Genomic DNA, 9,354 nt, shown 5'->3' with positions numbered 1-9,354 from the left:
GATATCCAGAACTTCCATGTCGGAAAACACAGGGTTCGCTTGTAATGAAAAACAAAACAAAACAAAACAAAAACACAGACAGGAGACGCCATGCTGTTAGCTTGAAATTCAGTTATTTTTGCCAAGCGACACTGATTCTACGGAGTATAAATAAGGTTTACGTAGTGAGAGGAAAGAGCAAGTTTGAGCAGAAACATTTAAATAATATTCCATAATTCCATCAAATTTAAGAAAATTCTTGAACTTGGCTTATGTTGCTGGAGGTCTCGCACACCAAAATAGCAGATCTACAAACTCACAATGCATCACGCTGTGGCGCATTTTGCGCTTATAGGTTGGCTATTTTCAGTGCGCGACACCAGTGCGCAAACAAGTATAAATCCGGCTTTAAGGTCATCTATTAATATCTATAAACTCACGAAACCTGTGTCTGTGTGTGTGTGTGTGTGTGTGTGTGTGTGTGTGTGTGTGTGTGTGTGTGTGTGTGTGTGTGTGTGTGTGTGTCCCAGATAGCAAAATATGGGTGAATCAACGTTGAAAAATAGGCGGCCATAACGGTTGAATCAACGTTCGATCTCAACGTTGAAACTGTACTGAAATCGCAACCCTAATCTTTGTTGATTCAACGTTAGTGTTTCAACCACTAACTAACACTATATCAACGTTGATTCAACCATCATCCAAATGGTATTCTGCACGCTGATTTTATGTTGAATCAACGTTATGAATCAATATTGATTCAACCATCATCTAAATGGTAATCTGCATGCACATTTTAGTTGATTTAATGTTGAATCAACATTAGGAATCAACATTGATTCAACCATCATCTAAATGGTAATCTGCATGCACATTTTAGTTGTTTTAATGTTGAATCAACATTAGGAATCAACATTGATTCAACCATCATCTAAATGGTAATCTGCATGCACATTTTAGTTGATTTTATGTTGAAACAACATCAGGAATCGAACACTGATTTAATTTATAAATTGATTATACTGAATCATGTTAGGAATCAATATTGATCCTGATCATCCAACAACCTAATGGTAATCTGCATGTACATTTTAAATTATGTGTATGCTGATATACTGTAAGGCTACATCTTGTTCAAAATTACCTTACATTTCCCAAAATGTGAAAATATAAAAATAAAGACAGACAATATGATTTGAATCTTCACATTTATTGAACCAAGGCATTTAGACCTGCTTTGAACTGATTTAACCATTGTTTTTATGCTTTAACAGATGAAATATAGAACATATACAAGATTGTAGATCTGCTATTTATGAAAGAAATCGTGAAAATGTCTGCAAGCATTTGGAGACTAAACCAACGGTCTGAAAAAATACACTGAAAAGTGCTCTAGTAATACAAATGGCTTAATTAATAAAGCCTAACGGGCCATCCACACCAAGCACTATATATACACATTTTAATTTATTTTATTTTATAGAATTTAGAGTAGCCAATGATTGTGAACCTCTTTTCGTCCACAAAGTCATTATGCTAATTAATTCCTCACACATTTCTGTGTTGCTACTGCAATTGTAGCCTAGTAGCCCCTCCATCCTTCTCCTCCTGTTCAACACAACTAAAGACGAACAGTATCTGTGTTGATGATAACAATATGAGTGATTTGCTGGTACTCTGGAAGACATGAGCAACTGCCCACTGAAATGATCATGTCTGCACTGTATTTAAACTAAATAATTCTACAACGATATGATTGACAAAAGTGATATGCTTAGTGTGGACAGCCCCATTACAGTTTGAAAGAGTACATTATTTCACACATGAACATGTGAACACTTGTCAATTTAAAAAAAAGTGCCTTACTTTTACTTAATGGCATTACATTCAAAGTCTTAATAATTTGCAGCTCTAAAGTACTTAAAATGAATAAAGGTGGCTTCATTTAGAACTCCTATCACTTTACAACATTTTCTCATGCATGAGAAAAATAAAATGCATGCATTTTAGTTTACTGTCACAAAGGAGGGCTGAGGACAACCTGCCTACCAGTGATCCACTATACAATCTTTCTAAAATGACAGGAGGTTTTTAAGATTTTGCAGTTTGGCGGGGGGGAATTTTTTCCTTTCCCAAGCCAAGCATCACTCTTTGAATAAAGTTCAAAATGTTCTTCATATCATTAGGGTACTTCAAATTGAGTGCATACGTCAGGCTAAACAGCAGGCACGGTGCTTGAGGGAGGTTCTGGAAATTATCCATCACAATACCTCCTCTTCAAGGATGATGGCTGTTGACACTGGCTGAAGGTCGACACCATCTGAGGGATGTGAATCTTCACTGCTCACAGTCATAATCCGACCGATACCTCTGCCTAGGCGTCTTCACTTTCGCTGTCACAATCCTATACAGAACCAAACAAAAACAACATTACAACAGGGAAATGTAGACACTTAACACATCTGCATTGAGAAGTTTTATCAACATTGGTTGGCCTACTGTTTTTTGACAGTATATTACTCATGGTAATCTTATCAGCACAGTAAAATATGTATCTGAAAACATTTTAGGCTAGAAATAAGCAACTTGGTAACAAACATTCTGCATAGTGGCCATCTCTCTCCCTTGAGCAACATGTGAGTGCAGGCTACAAACACTTACACTGCACACCATGTGAGTGAGATTCCACCGTGCTATAGCCTGAAGGGATTGAACCTTCTGATTGGTTTGAATGGCCGTTTCAGACTGAAACTTCAAAATAAAATGATCGAAAATGTAATTTCACTGGACCTTTAAGGTGTAACTATGAGAACTTACCAAGACAGTGGTGTAGAAACTGCTGTGGTCATCTCCAAGCAGAAGAAGGAGGCCTCGGAGAACAAGCCTACCCAGCGCGGTCACGTCAGGTTTCTACAAGTGGATAATGAACAAATAAAGTTCAAGATCTGACCATCACAAGTTACAGTACAGTTACAGCATGAAACACCACAATATAAACCGCTCACAAAAGGTAAGGAAACTTGAATTTGGGCCATTATATCTCCCCTTTACTAATACCAATCAGTAAAGTGTTGTATATAATTTTTATCGTTGATTAGCCTTTACAACGAGGTACAGCTTGTAAGCATCGGGCATTCATGGAATGAGCAACACAAGCAAACGTGTGGGTAGCACCGAGCAAAAATGTGCCAAAATGGCCTGTTAGACTTTTCTGCTGACATTCAATGTTGTGACATTCATGACATTCAATGGGCTTCAGGTGTGTGCCAGTCACAGGTGTGTGACTGTCTCACAGGTGAGTGACTGGCACCTGAACATGGGTTCTGCAACTTTGTTGAGTTTGTGTATGCTCCAAGCAGCAACACTCCCCCCATGGAAAGATGCCACTTTTGTCAGGATAAGGCCCGTGCAACAGGGCAAGTGAAGCTGGTGTTCCGTTATGCAGAGTGACAGCATTATTTGGTGTTAGCCCTTGTACCATTTCCAAATTTAGGATTAAGTTCTGTGAGACTGGTGAAGTCAACAAGGAAGACAACAACCCAGACCACTTGCTTCACTGAGGAACCATAAATGTACAGGCAAGATTTGCACAACGGTACCAAAGACAGATGTCAAAGTTGCAGGGCCCATGCTCAGGTGCCAGACACACACCTTTGACTGGCACACACCGGCATACAGTACTACCAGGGCTGACATCAAATAATGCGTAATCTGCGTAACGGAACACCAGCTTCACTTGCCCTATAGGCTCTATGCACAGCAGCCATATTGGGAATGAATTGGGCCCCTTCCTTACTTCCTTCACAGGTGTTACCAATGATACTAATGAAGGCTCTGTTCCATTCTAGTCAAACAGTCAGGGTGCTGATATTGTGTGTGTTGGCACACTAGAAATACTAGTGGGTCTCAAAGTGTGGTCCAGGGACCCTCATGGTTCCTTGAGAGGGTGTAACTCTGAGAGTGTACAAATGGAACCAAATGGACCCTCCCGGGTCCATTTGGTTCCATTTGTACACTTTCAGAGTTATGGGGGTCCTTGAAATTAAACAAAAGTTTGAGAACCACTGTGCTACACTAAATGGAACAGAGCCTTCATTAGTGTCATTGGTAACACCTGTGAAGGAAGCAAGGAAGGGGCCCAATTTCTGTCCAATATGGCTGCTGTGCATAGAGCCTATTGCACAGGCCTTATCCTGAATGGACAAACGTGGCATCTTTCCATGGGGGCAGTGTTGCTGCTTGGAGCATACACAAACTCAACAAAGTTGCAGAACCCATGTTGCAGAACGCAAAGTTGCAGAACCCACCTCTCAGCAGGTGTGTGCTGGCAGGTCGCTCAAAACAAGAGCGATTACCAGCAAAAGCATATTGGGTGATTTTGGCACATTTTTGCTCGGCGCTACCCACACGTTTGCCTGTGTTGCTCATTCCATGAATGCCCGATGCTTACAAGCTGTACCTCGTTGTAAAGGTGACTAATCACCGATAAAAATGATATGTAACACTTTACTGATTGGTATTAGTAAAGGGGAGATATAATGACCCAAATTCAAGTTTCCTTACATTTTGTGAACAGTTTATGTTTGATGAACAGTTGCTGATTGGAGATGTGATTTAAAAATAGTACAATCCACAGCATTTAGTTATCAACAACGATCAATAGTTAGCAATACTTTAACACTCTGTAATACAACCGGGAAGCAGAAGTACTATTTGGGGTAATAGGTTGTATATAAACTTAGTCATGATAAATACAAATATAAGAAACATGTTGTAGACTTACCCATCAATTTGCTGCACAATTCCGGATAATTTCTCTCTAATGGCACCTTTCTTGGACTTGAAGATAGGGACCAATTGTAGTGTATAGCGATCCAGAGCATCAAAGAAGTCTGTCTCTAGGTGTGTGGTGGTGATCATGTTAAACTCAGCATAAGCCTACAACACAGCAAACCACAGAACAAACTACAGTGACTAAATACATTTGAAACAGTGTGTAAATTAGGAAAACATTTGGTTAATTGTCATACAAATAATTATGATCAACAATGTAACTGTTTTGTCATTAAACATTGGACGAATTACATTTCGGTTCCGACTTTTAGGCTTTGTAAACAAAAAAAGAAATGACTGACATGACTGACAATGACCGGGGCCAATAATACCATTATGTACTATGGCCAGAACAGGCCCGGCATTTAAAAATGTTGAAAAATAGTGAGAGTAGCCGATCTACATGTTCACAACACATCACTTTGCGAGATGTTGCGAGCTTGTAGATCTGCTATTTTCACTATTCTTCAATAGATAAATGTATACAGATGAACGCTTTTTCTCATAACTGTGATCAGACAATTACCTATATATTAAAATTGGCTTACAGGAGATGCCCCATGCCACGCTCATGTCACCATGAGTCAGCCATAACAGGGCAGGGGTCTTCAACAGGGGGTCCGGGACCCATAGGGGGTCTTCAGAGTTGCTTCAGAGTTGGTCCACCAAATCTCTGTGATAAGATCATTGTTTCTTTATACTAACCACTTGAACAATAGCATCCCTATTCTAAGGACAACTTCAGCCAAAAATGGCCGATCTACAAGCTCACAACGCCTCGCAGCGCGAAGAGGGGAAAAAGAGCAGACCAAGTACAGAGTGAAAGTTTACTAAGTATTGACGGTTTAAGTCGTAAAATGTCTGACAATACACATTAACATGAATCCAACATCTATGAAAAGCTTTAATCTGCAACACAATTTTATGTAATATATAGTGGGGGTCCCTTCTTCATCTCTTTCTCAGTTAGGGGGTCCTTGGCCTGAAAAGGTTGAAGACCCCTGATATAAGGAGTTCCCAATGCAGCTATGCCCAATTATGGAATGTCTAACCTCAATGTGTCATCATGGAATCAGCAAACAAATTAGTCAGCTCCATATATACACCTCTAGTGTAATAAAGGTCTCCATCACCTTAAATCCTGGGTTCCAAACTGCATACAGCACCAGACATTCCTCTAAAGCATATTTTCATATGTCGCCCTGATAGTTCAATTGGACAGTTAATTCCCAAATAAACTTATGTTGCTCTGTTACTCGTGGGTAAAAAGGTGCTAACCTGTTCCCGGATGTCCATGTAGGCAGAAGATGGGCACAGTGCCTGTTGGCAGGAAGGTAGCTGAGGGGATTCTGGTCAGGGCCCAGGCTGAGTCAAACTGCATGTGTTGTGCACCTATACAAACACAGAGGAGTGATTTTACACCAATGTCACATGGTGAGAATACAAGTTTTATCTGAACACCAAGTGCTCAGTCACAGGCTGACCCGGTCAGAGAATGCTTTTCATGTCAGCTGATAGAAAACCACCCAGATATCATTATGTGAAACCCCAAAGTTGTGCCGAGGGTAACCGCCTTGGGGTCTAAGCGCTCTGCCCTTCAGCATCTCTATGACCAGAGGACAGTGAAGAAAGCAGGAAAGAACCCAAGAGACCCAACTCATAACCTTAGCACCTGCTAAGAAACACAGTTACAGTTCATTATTGTTTATTTAACCATTATGTTAAATGAAACCCCCACCTGAAGTCTGCAGTTCTTCCTCTTGAGGAATCCCACTAATCAAATTCTCCACACCAGATGGAGAGATTAGGAGATCGAAGGATTGGGTCTACACAGAAGAGAACATATTATATAAACAATTGCAAAATGAGAATCACTCAGAATAAAATAAAATCACTCATGAGTCTACTTATAAGAGTGTATGCAAGCAGTAGGCTATTGTAGATAAGCTCTTTGATAAACACACCATTGTGTGACAACAGTTTGTGTGATTTATATTATTATGACAGGCATAACCCAAGGCACCATGAGCTGACAACAATAGCCTTAACCCTAACCCTATTTTCAACAGATAATGATGGAAAACATTCAACATGGATATCCAACCTATATCTCATGTTCTAATCTGAGTACATCAACAATACATAATGGCAAAAATAACATGTCTGCCATGTCAGTGGTTCTCAAAGTGGGGCCCAGGGACACCCAGGGTCCTTGAAGGGGTTCCAGAGGGGCACCAGCAAAAAAACAACAATATAGCATCACAATTAGTTTGACCACTTTAACCCTAATATTCACAAATAGCTGTCCTACAAGCTTGTAGATCTGCTATTTTTGAGGAATCTTGAAAAATCTTGGAATTATTTGGAAGAAAATTAACAAATCTTCTGGGGGTCCCTGGTTCAGATGGGGGTCTGACTCTGCAGCCAAACATATCTATTTAGAGGGCCTTAAGATGAAAATGTTGGAGAACCACTGTTCCCATTTATTGTCTACTCGAAATACACAGAAGACAGGGTATTTCTGCCACACTATTGAACCATTAACATAATGCCAATGGTTGAAATAAACAATGAACTACACTCCACCAACACAACCCGGCAACATAACATGGGTTTCAATCTCAAATGTGTCCACAGCGCGTCTGAAAGGCATGTTATCTTATAGGACAGATACACCAACGTTAGTGTAGTTGCATTTCAAACACTGTTTAATCAGCACCAACAACAAGCCTCGTTTAGCGACGCATAGAGTGGATGCAAAGCCTGATTTATACCTCGCCCTACGGCGTGTCACGGGTCAAAATGGCAGATCTACAAGCCCACAACGCGTCGTGGATGCGACGCGTTGAGAGCTTGCAAGTCTGATATTTGTTAGCGCGACGTGAGCCAAAGCGTCAATGGTCTTAGCTATGGTTCAACCAGGTTGTGACTTTCTCCATCTACATCCCGTACGTCTTCATAAACATTCAGATTATGAAATATAAAGTGCTTACCCCACGGCCATGGATGTAACAAGTTGAATCGAGCGGGTCTAAGTACCGTGTATATTCCGTATTGTTCAATAAAAAGCATTTTAATCCGATCGGTGGCCATTTTGTCCGGATCGTCTCCATGATTTCAACTACGCGACCCTAACGGTTGGGAGGTGTATTGCACTCTGATACATTATAACTCTGAGAAAATGGCAGGCGATCGGATTAAAATGCTTTTTATTGAACAATACGGAAGATACGGATACTTAGACCCACCCGATTCAAATTGTAACATCTGTGGCCGTGGGGCGAGTACTTTATATATGAAATGTTAACGTTTATGTAGATGTACGGGTTGTAATGGAGAAAGTGCCACGGCTATTTCAGGGCTAAAAAAATGGTCTCAGCAAGCAGTAACTTTTATAACATGTCCGTGTTGTTTCAAACTAACGATCAAAACGCAGTCGCTAGTCAACTCGACGAAAACATACCAAACTTCCATTTATTACAACATTGTTTTGGAACAAATATGGTTAAGTAGGTTTAAGTAGGCTAAGTTTATGTGGTGGAAAAAACATCAACCACTCATCACTGACGTGACGTTTGGCAAATGTTCACTAATATAATGGCAGCATGTCAGATACACAAATTCACACTAGATAACACTTACCTTATTGACGAAATTACTTGAATTGAAGAAATTAAAACGTGTTCCTTGCTTCCATGTTCCAAGCAGAGAGTTCCAACGGTCCCAACTCCCAACAAGGGCTCAGCGCGCTAATGGCCACTTTTTGAATAATGAGCGCAGTGCGCATGCTCACATTAAGGCACGCCCAGCTCAAGTGACGTTACTGATCAATATAAAGTATTCTAAAATACAACTGATAAGTAAACCATACTAACCACAGTGCAATTAATTTTTACTTGCTCTTGGTTAGTGTTCTAAAATACAAATAATAAATAAATAATCCTAATCTGGTAGGCCTAGACAAGGTTCACTGTTTGAGGAGAAGAAACGCACCAAGCAACATTTAAATGTGCTGTTTGATCTGTTAAAAGACAGGAGAACACTTTGAGAGCAGACTCACTTCCTAATAAGCTACAAAGCAAAGACCTGTATGATTTTTGGAAAGAAGTCAAAGTAATGAACAACAGTAAAACATACTCTCTAACACATTGGTTCTCAAAGTGGGGTCCAGGGACCCCCAGGGGTACTTGAGGGAGTTCCAGGGGTCCCCAGCTAAATGATGGACAGGAACCAAATGGACCCTTATGGGTCTGTAACTCTGAGAGTTAAATTAACATTGGTTTTACAATGTGAATTGGGGTCCCAGAGGTATAAATGCCCTTAAATGGGGGTCTGTAGCCCTAATGCATGTCAAACTGGACTTCCTTGAAATTAAAATGGTTGAGAATCACTGCTAGAGAGCCGTAAAAATCTTCTCTTATGGGGGTCCCTGGCATATCTCTTCAAATGGGGGTCCACGGGCTAATAAGTGTCAATTAGGGGGTCCTTGACATGAAAAAGTTTGAGAACCACTGCTCTAACTTAGAGGGTGCATGTGGCTGG

At 40.4% G+C, this 9,354-nt stretch overlaps 1 long non-coding RNA gene across 1 annotated transcript; it reads right to left on the bottom strand.

Annotated features, from left to right (window-relative positions):
* Window positions 1-1,850: 1,850 nt before the first annotated feature.
* LOC311061046 lies at window positions 1,851-8,569 on the bottom strand. Its single transcript, XR_014602348.1, has 6 exons — window positions 8,455-8,569; window positions 6,551-6,638; window positions 6,091-6,204; window positions 4,763-4,917; window positions 2,797-2,889; window positions 1,851-2,383 (listed from the first exon to the last, which is right to left on the bottom strand). It is a non-coding gene; the product is annotated as an uncharacterized lncRNA (long non-coding RNA).
* Window positions 8,570-9,354: the final 785 nt, after the last annotated feature.

This window comes from Gymnoscopelus microlampas, assembly GCF_963454915.1.
Source record: "Gymnoscopelus microlampas genome assembly, chromosome: 14".
Classification (NCBI taxonomy): domain Eukaryota; kingdom Metazoa; phylum Chordata; class Actinopteri; order Myctophiformes; family Myctophidae; genus Gymnoscopelus; species Gymnoscopelus microlampas.
This window is presented reverse-complemented; position numbering and strand designations above follow the sequence as displayed.